The 21,774-nt window shown below is 33.1% G+C and overlaps 1 protein-coding gene across 1 annotated transcript in view; it reads left to right on the plus strand.

The window, feature by feature from the left end:
* The first annotated feature begins 3,279 nt into the window (after window positions 1–3,279).
* Window positions 3,280–21,774, plus strand: part of LOC143914071 (uncharacterized) — an 83,338-nt gene continuing 64,843 nt past the window's right edge. The window contains exon 1 of the mRNA XM_077434161.1: window positions 3,280–3,540. The gene's annotated coding sequence lies outside the window, so the exon portion shown is untranslated. The remainder of the gene's footprint in view (window positions 3,541–21,774) is intronic.

Below are 21,774 nucleotides of genomic sequence, written 5' to 3' on the forward strand. Positions count from 1 at the left end.
GATGATGATGATGATGATGATGATATGTATGTATACATATAAAAGTGGAACAAGTAATTTTATCATTTATTCTGAAAAGTATCACATTTCCTATAACTTTCCGATACGTTTCTTATTGTCCCAACTATTAAAGATGGTTAAAGGAAGTAATAACTTTTTCCACTTTCACGAACTGACATACACATACATACGTATGTATGTACAGTGTAGTTTAAATTTTAAATATTTATTTTGAATTAAATTTCATTGTAGTTGGGGAGTGCAAAGCATGAACTACCAAACTACATAAAACACCTGGAAAGTCGAAACTCCGGAAACGCATTTAAAAACTTTAGAGTCATACATATGTTTGATTTTCCATTTCTCATTTCTTATTACTATCATTACTGAAAATTTTTAATATACATATGTATATATTTGAATGCTAAGCTATTCATTCAACCTTATATTTTTACAGATTTTATTTATTAGTAGAGTCTAGGGGTGAATGTCTGGCAATAGGATGATATTTCTCGTATTATTTGCTAGACAAATTAATACAAAATAAGTTATATTCACGCATCGGAACACATTTCTCAGTGACATAAATAAAAAGCAATAAATAAGCTTCCCGTTCTCGGTGGTTATACCGACCCGTATTGAGACGTGATAGGTAATACCTCCCGGTAATAAAAAAAAACCAATAAATTACGGCAGAATAATTGTTTAATGATTTATTTCCTTTTCCTGTGTTAAGCACACATAACAGGCAAAAAAAAAATAGTACATACATAGTGTCATTCGAGACAAGCTCGACGTAATCGCGACTCATCTCGGAATGATGCGTTTTACTCGCGTGTGCATCATTCACACTCGCTTCGGTACAGGGCTATACGAAACTCGCGGTTGCAAATTCACGCATTTACAAATTCGTACAATACGTGTACATACATACGTTAAATTTAATTAAGATTAACCGTCGGCTTATATCGTCTTCTCTGTGCCGGTATGAACGGTAGCGGCCAAATTTTCTTGTCACGTTTGGATTATTATTAGGGATGGACGAGCGTACGTGTGCGGGCGCGGACTTAAGCCCCTTTGTAAATATAATGTGTACATACAATATGTGTGTGTGTTTGGTAATATTATATGCGGGTGGTTAATGAGGAAGTGCTGGTGGTTTTAAAACGATCAAATCAAGTCCCAGCGAGCAGATATAAAGTGCTAGGTATGGCACTACCTGAAAAGCCAATGTTTCACGCTTGGTCGCCGAAGCGAGCAATACCGTCCTGGTTGCGGTTTGCCCCCACAGACAGTAAACGAGCATTATTCTCCTTTTTTGTTTCTTTGTTTTTATTTCGAGGCGTATCTATATTGTGCCTTAAATTGCATATTTATTTAAATTCGGAAATTAAATTTTGCGAATTGTCTTTGACCTTCGTGCAAAACTTGTTCGTATCTGCTTCGCGTACTTTGCGATTTCACTTTGAAAGAATCATAATAATCGTTATTTAATAAAATATACAGGATATTTCATAAGAGCATATTACTATAATATCCTAGCTTACTTTTTCTACTCTAATAAAAAATACATAGCATTTTTCAGTTACATATATTTTTAGACTATTTCAAATCCCCCTGTGTTTGTGTAAAACTCTTTTAATTTTTTCTCATATTTGTTTATACATTAATGTATGTGTATGTATACATATATACATATATAAATACATATGTGTATATATAATTTCTTTAGTTATTTTTTTGTTTCTTTTCTTTTCTGTTATATTTTTGACCATTGTGGCGCATTAGGAATTCCTGTAATGCTACAATGGTCCAAACTTTAAATAAATAATAAGATTAACCGGCCAGTAAGATATGTATGTTTTAAATAAATAAATGAATAAACGATGATCGGCTATACATTTTTATCTTCCTTGAACAAAATATTATTTTGGATTCACGAGGTTCGTGAGTTGTAGTAAAAATTGTGTCCAAATTTAGAAAAAATATATTGTGAAAAATAAAAAGTTATGGGCGATTAAAAAATTAAAATCTGACAAAACGAGAGGGTGGTGGATAGTAAAATATATAAATCTACTTACCACAAGACGTCGAGACGGTCAAAATTGTTGAATTTTTTAAACGTGTCTATTATGATTATTTTTCACCATCGTACTGATGATTTGAATATCTATTGTTGACCAAACTGCGCAAAATGGCAAAGTTTCAAAACTATCGGAAAATGTAGGATATAATATACATATGTTGTCAGACCAATGAGCAATATGTACAAACGTAATTTAACCGCATCGCCATGGGGTGATTCCTGTCATGGCAAATATGATGTCTATGTGTATAATAAAATAATAAAAAATAGGTATTCTATTCGAAATTTCTTTAAATAAAAATTATATTATATGTTATTGTCATATTAGCATGATAAAACCCGAGCCAAAAATGCATTCCATGTAATTTTTTATATGGAATGCATGGATAATAAATTTGGATTAGCATAAATCCTGAAACAGAGTACAGACGCAAAATCCCGTGCATAAAAATGAGTAAATCATAAATAAGCAAGCGAATTTTTCATCTGATTCAAAAAAATATAGGCGTGCGAAAACATTAAGAGGCGTGAAATTTGATTAATTCAACAACATCACAAGTAAACTGAGATATAATATAATTTAAAAAAATTAAATAAATGTTTAAATTTATTTTCGTTGTTACGTGTTTTTTTTTTTAGGACGGATATATTAGAATTGAATTCATCGCTTATTCGTTCTATTCACATTTGTAAAATGAATTATAATAATTAGCGAGATTGATTTTTCTATAATATGAGTTGGGCAAAATTGAAATTTATATAATGTTATTGGCATGGCCGTAAAAGGTGTGGCTGAGAAATATGAAATATAAATAAGTCATACAGTTAATATTCTTGCATTATACATATGTATGTGCATAGTATCATACAAGTTTGAACATTAATATTATGTATTAGATGTATTATGAGCATTTATAAGAATTATAAATAGGTTTTTCAGCTCTATTATTCTACACATTAATATTAGAATAATATAATACTATAATTACTAACAAAATTAAATTAAAATTGTAAGATAGAAAATGATCAATAGATCAGTAGCTATTAAATATATATAAGATGTATTGTGAACATAAGTAATAATATAAAATATTTAAAAATCAAAATCAATAATAATTGCAACAGCTTTGTGGTGAGGGTGTAGTTGCGTGCGTCCGCAATCACTCTGCGTACAAAAATAGTCCGCTTGGCTCACAGTGTTAAAACAAACTCGAAACGGCTTAGTTGCCGGAACGATCCTCTCCGGTAGTGCATCTGGACCAATCCAAACTGCAGCGATGCATCGGCGCTGCACCAAAGCGCAGTGTAAACAGTGATCACCGATAGAACGGTGAAACTAGCGCCGACATGTGATACCAAAACAAAAACAAACAACGTGTTATTGTGATTGTTTGTTAACGTGAAGTACTCTGTTTTCAGTGCAGTGTTTCAGTTTAGCTCCCCTGCGAATTAAAGTGAGTTTAATCAATCTTAATCAATCTTACAATCACGTAAGATTCATCCCGCTCCCACTTTTACGTGTACCGTTTTATGCTGTTCAACTTTTATCGCGCAGATAACTAACCGCACTCGACTTTCGACAAACTTAAAACATCTTCAATAAATTTAATAAGTTGCAATCGTGGGAACGCTCGAGAACGCTTCCGGTTTATCGGCAGATGCTTATCCCGAACATTTAGTATGCAAATGTAACCGATGATGTATAATTACAGTGCGCGGACGGGCTCGTAATGCGATTATTATAAATCGTATGAAGTTTCGAAATTTCGCACAGCGAAATAATAATAAATACGGCAGTATTCATCAGGATTTTACTTTAGCGTAGCGCGATAAATAAGGAAAATGCGGTCTAATAACGCGAGCTTACCGAAAAGATAAATTACTCTCGTTCCTCCCTTCCATTGGCTATTTTTCTTTTACAATGTAAACACGAAAAATAATATATTTTCTCGGCTCACACTTGTGTTACTGCTCTATTCGTGTCTGTTTAATTGAACGATCTCTCAATTGAACGATGTGTGTGTGTGTGTGTGTGTGTGTTTTGTCTATAAATTAGTTCTGACTGAAGCTGGGGCGAGGGAGAAATCTTTTGGCAATTACTCCCACTCGAAATGTTCCATTTTGTCCATTTGAAGTGATAGCTTCAACGTACACTAATTACAAACAATAAAATAATCGATAAAAGCTCTCGGAATGAAATTCTATACCATAAAAGCTTTTGGTGTGTGTGACATAGCCCACAGTGCGCGTCAATGTCATATGCCACGTTCTCACTTGAGAAATATATGTAATATATTTGGCGAATCGTGTAATGATATTTCTGAATGTCGGAAAATATCGGAAAATATTTGATGTGCCAATTGATGTTAAATTATTTTTTGATTGATGAATTGATGTATGTGTGTATATTGAAAATGACACTTCAATAAGTGTAAAACAACAAAACAATACGTATGCTCTATTCCTATTTGAAATCAACTTTTATCTGCTATGATTCATACAACATCCTCTCCATCCCGTTTCGCCACTCTTCAATCAACGTCTTCTTGAGAAGATACTGCCTTACACTTCCTCTGTATATATGTACATATGTAATATCAATCTACATATAGGATCTTCATAATTTCTTCACTTAAGTTTGCCGAACAACCGTTCCTTTCTGGCCATCCCAACAGGCATTTTATTCAAATACATCATTCACTATAGAACATGCCGCAATCAACCTCTTAATTTTAAAGTATTTTCGTTCCCTTGTATTTTATATTCCAACCACTCCGCTAAAAATGTAAATAAGTACCATAAATTGATGTCCTCAAGTTTGTATCAGTTATACATATGTGAAGTATTTCCACTTGAAAAGTACTTTGGATGCGGTTATGAAATATTATACACAGTATACTCGCTAGATCGACATGACAAAGTATGCATACATATGTATACATATGTGAAGTCTCTTGGGAAGGGTTTGTTTATCGGGTTACTCGTACACTGTCTCCGCATGTTACAAATAAAGACATACCTTTGGGTATACTCACACGGATGACGAACGCTGCTGGGAAAATTTACGAGTGTGTGTTCATTGAGCCTCGTCGTTCCTAATTCAATGGCTGCATCCGCCAGTGCACACATTATCTTGCGAAATATACCCTAACTTATGTACGAGTATATGCCAAGATGTTGCGGGAATTGCGAGGGTTTGCTAGTTGTATATTTATGGATACAGCACTTCGGATACAGTTACCATTGAAGAAATGGGCGATGCTTTTACGATTGCAATTTTTGCACGTTACATGGACACTATTTTAATATGACATTTATGAAATATTGATGTGTTTACTAAATAAAGTATTGAATGAAACGTATTCGTAGTAAAAAAAATATCTTTTTTTATAAGCGAATTTCTTTTGTTGACACACATACTGCAACTGGAGTGTTCACATTTCCATGCGTCAATAAAAGTAACAATGACTTTTATGAATGAATCTACCTCTCTTCTTCATATAAATTCAGTGTGGATATACATACATATGTAGTATTCCATTATTTTCTAGCTTTCTCGACTGTTAAAATTTTCATTATTTTGAAACTAGTCCGTTGTATGTACATATGTTTGTCTGTATTTGTTATCTGAAAAATTCCCAGCACGTTGTGCTGTGGTCAGTGATTCACTCTCATCACAGAATTGTAGCTTTGAAAGCGGTCGTAAAACTACCATTTCGATAGCTATCGTCTCTTTATGTGGGAGTGGTATACAAATGCAACAAAAACATGCACCCACTATCACGCTATTCCTCACACTCTGAAAATCCCTTATTAAAAACATTCATTAGTTAAAATAAATTCGAACGAAAGGGGCCGCGTGAGAGATTGTGCGATTTAAAAAAGTACAAAGTTCACAAGGGCAATATGCTTTCTTAATTAAAATATAAACTTTGAACTTTGGAGACGGCGTTTTATGTAAAACAAAACGAATTTTTATTACAAATGCTTTTAAGTAAACGTCAAGTTTTTTTCAACTTTTGTGAAATTATGTAGGTTTGCCAAGTCGCTGCACGCGAACAGCAAAATGGAGAAATGCCATAATAACAGTTATCAAGACGATTTTCTTATTGTTGAGCCCCATACTTGTTGAACTGCTCATTAAGCGCCAGTCGTACCGTAATCATTTATTTTACTAGTGTGTGCACGACTTGTCTATTTTACATAGAATAACCTCTTCGATATCAATTACCGTTAAAATCGTGTGTATTTCGCTCGCTCGTACCCGTCAATGCGTACTTCAAACTGTTAATTCGCTAATTATATTAAAAAAAAAAACTCACGAGCACGATGTTGTCAGTGATATAAAATGGGAACAATTCAAATGCGCCCCCTATCGTAATTATTTCATTAAATTTGTGTGATATAAATGTAAAATTTAAAAAAAATTGCTCATATATTAAAAAAAGCAGCGATAGAAAAATATAAAATTAGATTGCAAAACAAGATCACATGAATGTCTTTAATAAAGTCCCTTTAATATTTGTACACTTAAAAAAATAAAATAAGCAATAAGACTAAAAACCTTTAATAAATAAATAAAACATAAAAAAACACTTTCGAAACATTACAAATCCATTGTTTTAATTAGGTCAGCACTTTAATATCAAGTGCCGGCATTTGATATGCTACTTTCACAACAGAATAACACGATATGTTTGCACCATCGTAATGGCGGAGGATCCATTTACTTATATTGATGACCAAAATGAGCAATTTGGCAAAATATGAAAACGATCGGATAAGAGGCAAATTTTTTTCAGAATTGTAATCGTAAGTGAAACTAAAAACAGATTTGTAAAAAATATAAAGCAACCTGAAATTAATGAAATGCGCATTGACGTTGAACATTATAGAACTCACGTATAGGATCGGCAAAGTCTCAACCGGCAACCGTCTAAGTTGGCCCGCTCTGTATAATAGGTGTTTAATTTAACAAGAATTCGTGAATTAAACTTCAAATTTATTTTTGTTGAAATCTTGGTTGTTTTTCAATTCTACCTTTGACTGTGGACTTTTTAATTGTTAAATGATCGAAACTTTTTTTTTTTATTTCGGCTCGGTGGTTAGGCTTTTGCCTAGCACCGAGAAGTGCCGGGTTCGATCCCGTGAGTTGACCTCGATTGAAAAGAATTTATTCTGAGTATATCTGTAGTGCTGTTGGTCAGACTTGGATATTTCTGACTCCAGGTCGATCGTTTCCTATCAGAGTTTGCCAATTTTTCTGATTCCAGTGTTGAAACGGTTCCTCGATTAAATTGGCTAAAAAACCTTCCTATTTACTATGTCACCACTATTTGAGTGTGATTAATGTACAATAAAAATTATGTACAAGCTAAAATTCATAGATGTCTCGTTAATTTCGAGTTTTCAGAGTCTCGTAATTCAGCGACTTATGTAATAAAAATGCTGCATTGTTTGTAACCGGCCAAGAAGGCGCATTTGGGTTTACCTGTTACGCCTTCCTGGTATATACATATATAAAAAAATAAATAAAATGAAAAAATAACGCTCAAGGTAACATTATTTTTTAACAGAAATATATTTTTTAAATGTGAATTTTTTTTATTCTAATGCGCAAATAATTCGTTCTAAGGAGTAAAGTCGGTTTTTAAAATGCACCATTATATCTTTCCCATATAAGTTTCATTGTTCTGAAAAATTCATTCTAGTCAATGCGAAACTTTCACTCAATTTCATTGAATTTTTGTATAGGTATACACACGCATTCGTGGCAGGTAAATAGAAAGCCGATTTCAATTCAAAAGGACGGAAAATTAATAAAATACGAACAAAGTGCCTATTGCGATTGAGTGATTATAGTAGACGTCACAATAAATTGATTAATTGCTACTAATTTATCGTATAATAGCTCCGGTTTAAATCATTCTCTATTATGTCTACCACCCACCAATGTATGTACCATCAATAAAATTTACGGCGTATCGATTTCATCCAGGTAAATAAGCATCGATTGGCTATTCACATTCATATTTCACTGCGTATTTAATGTGCTATTATAGTTCGTATTGTGCAACCGACGCAATTCTGTCAACGCGACCTGTTGGTTCGAATAATCTCGAGAGTCGATTGGTTCGATGCGCTCATTAGCATAAAACGAACATTTTGAAAGTATTTATCTAGCCGGGATACGTATTTGTTGTAATAAATGCGATTAGATTTGGAATTAGAAGGATCTATGCTTGTAGTACTCGGTCTTTGTGACTTTCTATTGCGCAAACACTGTGCAATGCGATTCCGTCATCACACCTGTTGGTTCACCATCTGCATTCAATGCATTGATAATTAGCTGAAAAAATACCTAATAAAAAATATATATTGTATAGGTAGTATATTTTTATGAACTTAGTGGTTTCTTGCAGGAAATGTAATACATAGCACATTTTTTACAAACTTTTTATTAGTGTCACTGACTGTGTGTATGTACATGGCGCAATATTTGTGAGCTGATTTTGAACCACTTCCACTCTTCCGATCGCTTTGATATTTTACCGACATGCGGAGGTTGGCTCTGATTAAAGTAAGCAAGTCTCTCCAGATCAAAAACGACTGTCAGATCGACGTGATGACAGTTTGCTATAAGATGCGCCTGCTCACCACCCTTATTTAACTTCACAGGTTACATAAATAGTTATAATAGTCACTTGTATAATAGTTTTCATACTATCTAATGTGTATAATTCCATTGCAAAATCGTACATACATACATACATTAAACCTTACATAACTAAATACAAAGTCTCTTTCGAAATTATATATTTATTATTTTGCTTCACCTTTATTTTACGACGCAGAAATGTGAAGTAACTATTTGAGCTTGTATCTTTGTAGACCATATAAAGCCATTTAGGTTCAAGTGGTATTATTTATAACGTTATTAAAAAAATACTTAATTGGAAAAAAACCTTAAATCGAGTAATTTAATTTTTTTTCTAGAATTTTTATACTTATAGTCTTATGCATTTTTTCCCATGTAACGCGAAGAAACGGCGTTCCGGCACCTTTTTTCCTCAGCATTTTTTTTATATTTAAAACGAATATTCTATATAATATAATTTGAATATAATCTTTTCCAATAAAAAACTTAACGAGTGAGTTACGGCACCTTTTTTTTTCAAAAAAAAGCGCTGGTCTTAAGTAAATATGCATCAAGAAACAATTTGAATTATTTCATCTCATATATTTAAAAATCAGGTTAAAAGGTATTAGGTAAAGGGTCCGGTTTTGAGGGCATGAGGGCCCGAAATTCCTAGCTACGCCACTGGCCAACTATTTACGTTATAGGGGGTGTGATACTTCAAGTAAAACAATCTTTTAAAATGAAATCTTATTTTTAAAAACGTATTGCAATTGTTGAAAGTGTTTCGCAAACCATTTAATATGCCGATCGACCTCGTTTTAGGTCACGTTCCATAAGTTAAGATACCCTGTAATATAATAATATATGTTAAGATTTCTGGGAATTTTATCCAACAAAATATGCTTTAAGCACAATAGCGAACCCACTTGGTACGCACCGCAGAAAGTAAAAATCATGTCGCACTTGTGCTTATACTAAATTTCTGGAATATCCATTTTGGTTTACGACCAAATTCACTTTGTAGGCGGTGTGTGCCCTCTCGGCCTCACCCTCCCTCCTCGTTACCGTCGCCGAACACCGACAGAGGGATGAGCGAGTGTGAGAGAGAGGACTCGCTGTGCTTTATTGTGAGGCCACTTCCTGCCCTTTTTGTGGCGTCGCTTCCCTTCGAGGCGAAAAGGATACGAGAGATCCGCTTTGCTAAATTCGAGCCGACAGAATAAAAAGCGGTTAGTGTGGGTGCGCGAAACGGCCGCGCTCTCTACAGGATGTCCACAATTTTTTGATCTTCCGTATTCGATCCACATACAGGTATGTGTATGTATGTATGTATGTATGTATGTACATCCAATTGAGAAATCGATCGGTCATCTTTTGGAAGAATCGTTTCGTCATGAACTGTTAACAATTTTTCACATTTCAATAGCGTTGTTATTACAATGAAAATAATATATGTATCTTGAATTATTTTTATTACGTGCTTTTTATTATATCGTGAGGTCACACTTGATTAGTAAGATGAAATTACTTACTGTCCGAAATTTGTAAGCTGATTTTGAACCCCGTGCACTCTTCCGATCGCTTTGATATTTTACCAACATACGGGGGGGGGGGGGGAGGGTTAGCACTCATTAAAGCAAGCAAATGTCTCCGTCATTTATTTTTTTACATATATACCAGGAAGGCCTTACAGTTAAATCCCAATGCGCCTTCCTGGCCAATTACAAATTACAATTACAATTACAATGCAGCATTTTTACTACAAGTCGTTGAATTACGAGACACTGAAAAACTCGCAAATTAACGAGACATCTATGAATTGTATATAAATTTTATTGTACATACATTAATCATACTTCAAATAGTGGTGACATAGTAGGTAGGAAGGATTTAGGGCCAATTTATTTTTAAACGGGAACCGTTTCAACAATGAAATCAGAGAAAATTGGCAAACTCTGAAACGGAAACGATCGACCTGGAGTCACAATATCCACGTCTGACCAGCAACACTAAAGATGTACTCAGAAACATTCTTTTCCAATTGAGGTCAGCTCATGGGATCGAACCCGGCGCCTCTCTGTGTTAAGCAGAAGCTTAACGACCGAGCTATGCTGCTGGCTAAAAATCATGAAATTTATTCATTGAAAATTCCATCAGAATCATCTTTGAAATCGACGTGATGACAACTGGCTGTACAAATGCGTTTTTCTACCGTCCCTACATACTAAACTTAGTTGAACAGTTTTCACACTATCTCATATAACCTTTATATAAAATAAATGCAAGCATTTTTGATATGCTGAGAAAACTTTTACTATCTTCTTTTGACGAACTCTGCTGCCATCTCCTTGAAGTGTCGGTAGCAGTTTATCTAATATACATATATAATACATACATATGTATGTATGTAGAAGCTTACAATGGTCTGCGTGCGTCTTCCGTTAAAATTTTCCTTAATTCATGGAGAATTGAAAGTATGTAATTGACTGTATGAAAGATGACTCATCGATTACATCGGAACTTTTCTAACTATTCTGCCTTTTTTGAGCGTGATTGACGATCGAAATTGTAAATGAAGAGAATGAAGTACTAGAAATTGTAAATGAAGTAGTGAAAAATAGATTCTGAAGCACTGACCAAGCTTAGGGCATTAAAAATAAATATAGACTTAAGACATTTAAAACAGGAGACTAGGTTATGGACAAAAAATACTTAATTTAATATTAATATTTAGTCCAGACACTGGTATGTAGTACAAAGGATTCTTATTTAAAATACTTATGTATATACACATATACTTTTGATTCGAATACGACACTGTGAAGTTATCCGTTGAACATAAAACTCTTAGCACGAGATTTGTTTATTAGAACTTTCCGAAGCAATTTCCAGCAACTGTTGAAAGTTGAGATTGAGTTTATATCGAATTGAACCTTGAACTAAAGGTGCATACCACGAGCTAAACAAAATATTTATCTGTCTTCAAGAATATTTCCTATCCGAAGTACCTACAAATATACGAAATCTTCAATATATTCGCAATGTGTATATATGTATAGTGCAATTATAATTTTCGTCTAGAATCAACTCTATTTAGATTCTTCCTAGGTATCATTAGTATACGAAAATACTGTACCCAAACAAAGTACTCTATACCCAAAAGTTTCATTCATTCTCGTGTCAGTTTCTTTCAGAAGTTTAATTATCTTAACATGTCACGATATATATCTTGGATTTGCAATTTAAGAAATCGTCTGTATTCCATAGTGTACACAATTTGGTGTTCCTAAGCTGTAAACTGAGTATTTGGTTATACATTTTATGACATACATTTCTATCATAGGTTATACATTTCTATATTAGTTTACACATACTTGTGTGCACATATGTAAATACTGACAATTCCAAACATTAAAGGACAATTACACATGTATACATATGTATATTCCTTTTTTTGAATAATCTTACTAACTGTGAAATTTTTTACTCACATTTAATTATTTAATTTTTCTGTTTTTTCTTATGTTAATTTTCAAATTTTATGTATGACTACGTGTATGTCTACCCTTTAGTTTATTACTACCAGCGGAAACCTATAATTGGTCTTTTGTAATGTATTTTATTATTTGTTCTGTTTTGATTTAAGACTGTTGGTTTTCCTTTTAAAATAAAATAAAATAAAATATAATACAAAAGATACAGATATGGTACAATCAACTCATTTTTTATGTACAGTAAATTTTTGAGAAATGCATTATTTATATATACATACATATAACAGAATATGTAGGTAGCATTTTATAAGAATGAACGAATTTGAGATGCTAGAAACTGACATTTGCAAGAAACAGGGGGGGGATAACGATTTATTGGATCCGTAACAATAATTAAGCTAGATAAATCGGGAAAATTCAAGCAGGGGACGGTTTTTCTGAGTTTTTAATAACCACCAATATACATATGTATGTATAATAATCACTAGCAGCGTATTTGGCCGGAATTTCCGCTGTTAAGCAATAGATAGAACCCACAATATCTCTACTGGTAAGCAATAGCTCTTCAAGTGAAACTGTGCGACGCTGTGTCTTATATGAATAAAACTTAAATGGAACATTTTGATTCATAAATAAAAGAGATATGTTGACACTGTTATAAAGAGTGTTGTTTTTAGAGGTTTGTTTTTTGAATTAGCAACTCTTTTTCCAGTAAGAGCCAATTTGACAATTGTCAGCTGATTTGTGCTCAAGTTTGGTTTGCGATTTTACTATATAATTGTGCACTTTTATTTTGAAAATCGTGGTTCAGTTCGCGAAACTTACCGTGCTACGTCGATTTTACGGTCGTGTATTGTCTTCCAAGATCATTTGATTTAACACATTCGGATTATCTTCTGTGAAGATATGTGAAGTCTACGTCGATAAGTCAGAGACGATGGATAATTTGGAAGCCTTCGCCGCGTTATTGCCGATATACAGCTGCTCGAAAAAGTGGTCGAAAATTAGACTTCCAGATTGCGCTTTATTCGAACGAGCCGCAGCGCTCATATGCCGTATATAATATTTAAACATTAATGACATAATATTATCTTCCAATAGAACTAATATTATTTATTTATTTAAAGTTTGGACCATTGTAGCATTACAGGAATTCCTAATGCGCCACAATGGTCAAAAATATAACAGAAAAGAAAAGAAACAAAATAATAACTTAAGAAATTGGACATAACAAAAACAACATATATATACACAAACAACTAATAATAATTACAAATTATAAAAAACAACAAAGAAGGAATGTTCTCTAAAAGAAAAATAAATATAAACAAATGTATAAACACAGACAATAATACATTTATACATTATTTTTTTTATTTTATTTTATTTTATTTTATTAATTGAAAAATCAACAGACAGGATGTACAGAGATAGGTATAAAAAAAACAAAAAATAAATAAATAATATATGTAACATGAGTCCAATAATAGATTTTTACAAAAATGAAAAAGATAAATATAAGGAAAACAAATTAAAAAGTAAAGAATAAAGGCATGACAAAATATGTAGTACATTGCATAATTAAACTATAGTATTAAAATATTTGGAAAAGGTTATAAGATAGAATATAAGAAGAAATTGAAATTTACAAATATAAAACAAATGAAAAAGGTAAATACAAAATAAACAAATGAAAAGGAAAAGAATGAAAGCTATAATATGGTTAAATAGCACATTACATAACTAAACTAAAGTATAAAAATAATGGAAATATTGGAAAAATAGAATAGGAGAAAAAATTAATCAATCATCAAGATTCTCTTGATGTTAGACCTGAATTGATGTAGGGAAATACCAAACAGATCAACCTCATTCAGCTCTCCGTTAAACATACGATAAACGCGCTACAGATAAAAATATTTTTGGGAATTAGTATTGAAAGGATCAAGTGAAAAGAGTGCAACGCGTCTAGAGTATCGAACTGGGATTCTGAAATAAACCTTATTCAGTAAATCAGAACAATCAATAAAATATCAAATATAAATCAAAAAAATATAAATCAAATATAAATCAAATATAAATCAAATATATATCAAAAAAAATAATCAATCAATAAAAAACAATAGCAATTATAATAGCAGATACGTAAAAATATCAAATATAAAATATAACATAAGGAATGCCTAGCACCTACAGCCGGTTCCAATAAATAAGAACCAACTGCAAATACAAAACATCCCTGTGAGGATTATAACTAGAGGCCGGATAGCCAAGGGGCCGCTCATTGTTCCATTGTTGTAAATCCTTTGTAAAAAAGGTTCGACAAACCTTTAACAATGCATTTACAACATTTGAACAATACGCGGCCCCTTGGCTATCCGGCCTCTAATTATAACCATTACCATGATTTTTGTGTGTTTTATTTAATTTTTTAAGTTCTATACCTCTAAAAAAAAACATCCTTTACATAATTCCACAAAATCTTGAATGCTGATTTAAAGCACATATGTAGTTTATATATGAGAGTTTATACTTAAATTAGTAATGAAATTAGTAGATGGCAGTTTTGTTCTTAGGGTATATAAAATCGTCCCCTTTATATGTTCAGTAGGCGTACAGCTTGTACAGCTTTTGGAGCTTTTTGTTCTGACATTTTCGGGTCATTTGTTTAGTCTGGACGCCCACAGGATATTGCAGCTAGGGTTACACAGGGGACGTGTGGGATGCACAATGTACCACCGACTCTAACACAATAACTGTACAGTGAAAAATGATACCGATCTCACGTGTCGTGTCTATCTGCAATATATATACATATATTGTATATATAGTAAAGCATACCGTCTCGTAAATATACATAATGGATTTAAGCGAGCGAAAGTCAATTTATCAAATTTTGTTTTGTCTTCAATCTCGTAGATATGTGCATATATGTATGTAATACATATGTACATACACCCACTGTGAACGTGATGTGTTTTGTAAAATGATATTAAATATGAAAATTTAAATAATATTACTTATACGAGCGTTGTAAAATCTCAAATTGATCGCCATTTTATTGATTCTGTTAATGCTTCATTTGCGAAGATAAACTATCGCTTTTTTATATTGCAAACTCAACTAGCGATAAAAGCTGAGGTTCAAATGTTGCTTTTCAGCAGGTTCCTGCTGCCTTCATTTACCTACATATATATATGAGTGTGTATGATTCACGTGTCATATGCATAATAAAAGTAACTTTATAAACCGTAAAACTCGAGTCAGGCGATATAAACGTTATATACGCTTTTTACACTTTCGAAAACAGAGGACGAGAGAGGATTGCAGAGTGTTTTTGAAATTCACATTCGTACCCGCGGGTTCGTAATGTTCGTTCATATTCGCGGTGAATATTTTAAATTAAAAATAGAAGTACCTCACAATGTGCATACATATGTATGTATGTACATACTATGTAGTTCGATCCTCTAATATTGTATGAGAGCTCTCGAAGGAAACTTCCAAGTGTTTCTTCTGGCGTGGCGATAAACTTTTAAGCCCCAACTTAAATCATAAGCTGGCAAACCGCTTTACGAGCTCTATAGCCAAATTACCCGCACATGCAAAAAGTTGCGAAGCAGGGCTTCTCACGAGACCGCAAAATCCGATCGTTTTTGGAACCTTCAAAAATATTTATCGACGGAATGTGTGCCGCCGCTTAAATAATTACTATCGCCCACTGAAATTTTATTTTGCGCATCGTCGTGCTTTAATTCTAAATAATAATAATCGTGTGTATGTATGTGGTATATATTCATCGCGTATAGCTAGCATAATTTTATAAGATTTTTGATATTGTATGTAAAATAGACGCTTATAAATATTCAAACGCTATCCACCTGTGTGTGTGTGTGTGTGTGTGTGTGTATAGAAGAAGCGTATCTCTGCGGAACTTAATATGCAAATACGATGCAAAATTGACGAACTACGAAGCGAGGCATAATTAAAACAATGAGGAGGCATCGTCGTTGACACGCTATCGGACTGGATTATAAATTAAAATTAGGTTAGGACGCGAGGAAAAACTCTTTTTATATGTAAAATGTGTTTCGGCGAGGGGTTTGTGACCGCTTACTATGTCGCGTTGCAGATTTTAAGACAGTGCGCAGAGGTGAAAGGGAAGTTTAAGTATCGTCGTAATTTCACAGGGGTGTATTCTTTCGCGAGGGGCTGAAGAGTGGGCGGAAGTGCGGTGTGTGGGTGTGTAGAGAAATATCCGCGTGCTGACGTCAGCGACCAACTACGGTTCGTTAGTGACAGCGAATCTTCCGATGAACGTTTGACATTCTTGCTTGCCCAAATACGGTTAAATGTGAGTCAATTGTCGAAAAGGTCCCTTTGCCAATTGGCAATCGTCTGATTATACGTTTTCATTTTTTGTTCTGAAAGCGGCGGAAAACTATCGCATCTTTCCCAGCATCTTTATCGAACTATCAAATAAAAAAAAAGACAAAATCAATATGTTACAATACTATTTTTGTATATACATACATATGTATTTCTGAATATATTTTGGCGATCTAATCGAAGTTTGCAAATATATAAAAAGTAAGAAGAGGTTAGTTAGTTATCCTCCTTACGTTTAACACAAACACTCATTTGACAGGTCGTACGTTCATACTCCAAAAAGATATATACCACAAAAAAAATCAGACATTCTTTATTTTTAAACCATTTACGGACATTAACCATCTACCGCTGGATGAAGGATAATCCAACTCGCTTCTATTCGCCTTTGTTTTGCGCAACTCTCTATTCCATCGCATCCCACACATTTTTCTATTTTCGTCGACTCATCTTCATTGCGACCTTCCTTTCAGCCTTTAACATCCTCTCGGGTACCATTCCGGCACTTATTTTGTCATTTGTGCACCTTTTGTCCATTATTCTAGCTAAATGACCCAATCTCTTCACTCTTTCTATTATATCAACTACCCTTGTCATACTTCTCTCCCATGTGTTCCGTTTCCTATCTCTCCCGTTATACCGAATTCAATACTATGTACTTTGCGTGCATTTAAATTTGGGTCTTTTCAAAGTGAAAATTGAAACAGTGGTTAAATATTGGAATAGTGTACCTAATAAATTATTTACCTAATTAATAATAAGCTTAACTTCCTATAAAATAAATTCAATGATTTCCTATACATTAATGGGTTTTTGTAGTTATTTTTGGGATTATATTCATTGTATTATAATTTGGATTATAATTTAATTTCCTCTAGTTTTGTTTTTTATTTGTATTTTTTATTTTATTTGTATTTTGTTTTTTGTTTTTTGATTTATTTAGATTTTTTTTAATCTTATTTTGATTCATAATTTTTTTATTATTATAATTGACAAACCCCTTGAGTTCATTGACTATGCTACCTCTCCCAAATATTTTTAAATAAAAGAAAGTAAAAATATGTATGTACATACAATGTACTAAAACAATACCAATATGGTATTTATTTTTTGGTTTTGATTATCTTTCATATTTATTATTTACGTTCCAATGATCACATGATACAATTGGTTCGGTGATTATTCCGCAAAAAGCGATCTCATGCACGTCACTGGCATCTGGCATTCAAAAACTCCATAAATTGAAAGCCACCCACGTGAAATAATCTACTAACGAGAACTCGAGTGTCAAATATTCCGTATTCGCGATTTTTATGATCCCAATTTGCGAAATAATCCGTTTACCGATACAATTATACCCGTACTAAATATATGTATGTATCCAATGACGGATTTCATTTTGATGACTGATTTTCACTTATAAGTTCAAAAAGTGATTTGGATTAACTTTTATGTGTAGTATAAGTGAATATGGAATTTCATTTGCAATTCAATTGTAACACAATTCAATGTTTTTTTATGAATTTTACTTGAAATCATACAAATACGTATATCTTTAAACTTTCTCAAAACGCCATTTTTTTTCTATTTGACATAATTTGTGCCGTATCAAATATCTGAGAAAATTTGTTTATTTTCAATGAAATTCGCTTATGTAAATAAACGCAAAGATGACTTCGTCTTACTGAAAAATTACGCAAAAGTGAAACTTATACTTCGACGACTTACTTTTAATTTCCACTCCGTTTCTTCACTTTCTTTTAATTTGCGATAACACTTAGTGAATACGTTTTAACTTATCGCAACGTACAATCCCGTCCAATTACGTACTTGGCGACGAAAATTTGCAATTTTGAAGCTTATTACGAACGATAATCTCATATTATGACCTAAGGAAATGAGGGTTTCTTCGAAGCTACGAAACTCGTACCGGTTCTACATATAACAAATGACACACCACTTGAGGTCACAATCACGAACAATTTTCCACAGCTAAATTCCCCTCTTCTCCGTGTCCTTCTCTACATTACGTGCAATTTATTTCGATGTCTTCCGTTCGTAGTGTGTACATTGCATTACTCAGGTACATACATATGTATATACACAGGTAGGTATAATATTGTCTCATACGAATTCGGTGCGCAAACTTGAGCGATATAAACAAGCCAGGTTTATTGCCGACGTAAATATTTTTTTATCATTCATCAACACACACCTCGTATCGAATTTGGAAGTGAATTTATCGGATTCCTCCAATTTTTTATAGTAATTCACACTTTTGCAATTGTTAAAATCAATTTTAACCATTGTATTTTTGGCGGAGAAAGTAAAGTTTTTTCTTTTTCTATTTTTAAAAGTACAAGTACAAGAGATATGTATCGTCTGGCGACCTATATATTGTATAAATATAACCACGGTCTTGTGTATTTTTCTTGCCATTTTTTTTTATATTTTCATTCTGTTTTTCCACGTCTCTTTTCTTTTGCTTCATTACTGTATCAGGGTTTATTTTGAAAGCAAACATCGTCCGTTTTATATTTGTCGAGTAAATTCGCACGATGAAATCAAAATATGCACTTACATATGTATGTACACATATACTTTTATACCAATATGTATGATGTACGTTTGGTATAATACATCTGTATACCCGTACATAAATACATTCATATAAGCAAGAAATACATACATACACTCACACTAAAAACATTTTTTTGGCTTTATACTACATATAAGCTTTTTCGTATCTTACGCAGACTCGTTCGTAAAATAAGACAATCCCAGTGTTAATCGAGTCGTATAAGAAAGTCGTTGTTTAAAAACCGAACACGTACGCGTTAACCGTCCTATAAGATACTGATGCGAAAATCGTATAACAGGTGCTATGTCGTTTGGATGTTATCTTTGTGTATTCGGTATGAAGTTTGCATAAAAAATTAAATCAAATTTTATAATAAAAATGACGAATACAATTATGCGAACGTTCATATTTACTCCACGAGCTGCCTATTAAATATTACTGCTATCGTCATAATCATCATTGTCATTCATAGCCATTCGCCATCCACTGCTGAATGAAGGCCTCTTCAATACGCTCTCATTTTTCTGTTTTGAGAAACCCTCATCCATCTCATCTCGCACATTGTTCAGATTTCATACATCTACATATCTCCCCTGTGGCCTTCCTTGAACCCATTTACATTCTCTCGGGCAACATTCGAGAACTTCTGTCGTTCATCTATCGTTCGTTTTTTTACCTATATGACCCGCCGATTGTCATTTCAATTTCTTTATTGTCATCATTACATCAACCACCTTTGTCATACTCTAACGCACGTGTTCCGTTTTCTATTCTCCTCGTTATTCCAAACATACAGTTTTCTATATTCTATAATGCACTTGACCTTATGCAGCATTAATGCTCAATGTTCGCATCCATACGTTATCACTGACAATACTCATTGATCGAATATCTTTTTCTTCTAGCACAGTGGCATTTTAGATTTGAATACGGCATTCATTCGCCGAAATGTAGTCCATCCTAATTTCATTGGTATTTTTGTATAAGTGTACGTATGTATATTTATTTATTTATAGTTTTGGACCATTGTGGCATTATAGGAAGAACCTAATGTGCCATAATGGCCTACATTTGATAAAGAAAAAACAAAGATGAAATAAGTAAAATACAAAGATAAAACAATTAAAACATAAAATAAAAAGAAAAAAGCAAAAGCAGAAAAACATGTTAAAATAAAATAAAAAAGTAACAAAAGAAAAATAATACATCAGGAAAAAAAATGAACAAAAGTGTAAAAATCAAAAATAAAAAGTAAAATAAAATAAAACAAAATATAAATAAAAAATAAAATCACAGCGAGGCCCGAATGGAAGAGAGTAGATTAAGATTCCACTCATACATCACATTCAAATTGAAAATAATGATGATTGCAGCTTACCATATAAATATGTTAAAATAATATCCGATAATCTACGCTCACCTAGGTGGAAAATATCGCATTCAGGCACAGCAGCAACGATTTTATTTAGAAGTCGAATAGCTCTTATATAGAGCCATTATAGGAGCCATTCGAAAAAGAACTATGCGAGTAGGAGGTACAACCATCAAATGATGATGTCTACCACGCACATAGTATATGAGCCGTTATGTTTGAAATTAGGGTAAGAAAATTTTTCTTCGTTTCGAGAAATAATTCGCAAACATTAAATATAAGGAATTTTGGGATTAAAATTTTTTAAAAATACTGGTGGCCTGTAATAAGCTTATACTGCCTTTGTGAAATTCTGGATATATGGAATTAAAATAAGTGATTACAATTTGTGAACTAAGTCGAACAGATATAGTATAGTATTTTTGGAACTGAATATTGGAGTTCCACCACTTTCAAATATGTCGGCTCATATTATAAATGCTTACTTTTCAAAATCGAAAAGCAATTGAGATTCAGCGCGTACTTTTCCACTCGTTAAGAAATGCATCTTTCGCATTTTTTTACGCGTATGTGATTTATCGAAGTTTTCGTACGTGCAAACTTGACGCTCCGTATGAAATACGATTATTGTAGCTTTTTTGCGAGCTTTTAAAGCTCTCCTCTTCTACACCTGCGCGTCGGCTTGGAAGTGCTCGGTTGTTAAAATGAATATGTACCGCGGTACTCAAATAAAAAAAAAAAACACTTCACCAACGACGAGCGATCTTCATTTAATAACTGAAATAAAAAGCACTTCACGTTCGTTACGCGCAAACACTTTATGCGTATGGCGCAATTTACGTTAGCACAATAATTCCTGCCGCACACATTATTTCATCCCGAAAATATTTATTCTGGACCGTGAGCAAGGTTTGGTTCAGACGATCGTTGTGTTACTAATTAAAATTTGACCCCTCTAAATCCTTTTGCTTTCGTAATGGGGCTTGTTCGGTGGTTAATTCCGAACTTATGAATAACTGATGAGCATCCGTTTAGAGGTGGATATCAATATATGCACGTTGGTGAAAGGATTAACGTGTATCTATGCATATGTGTATGTATGTAGACAGCGTCAGGATTTGATTGCGGTCCTCGGAGAAGGGCTAAAAGCATCTGGCGGAAGCGTCTGGTGTTTGGCCAGTTCCCACACTCCAGATCCTCCTGTGCACGAGA

Source organism: Arctopsyche grandis, chromosome 7 (assembly GCF_051622035.1).
Source record: "Arctopsyche grandis isolate Sample6627 chromosome 7, ASM5162203v2, whole genome shotgun sequence".
In the NCBI taxonomy this organism is placed as follows: domain Eukaryota; kingdom Metazoa; phylum Arthropoda; class Insecta; order Trichoptera; family Hydropsychidae; genus Arctopsyche; species Arctopsyche grandis.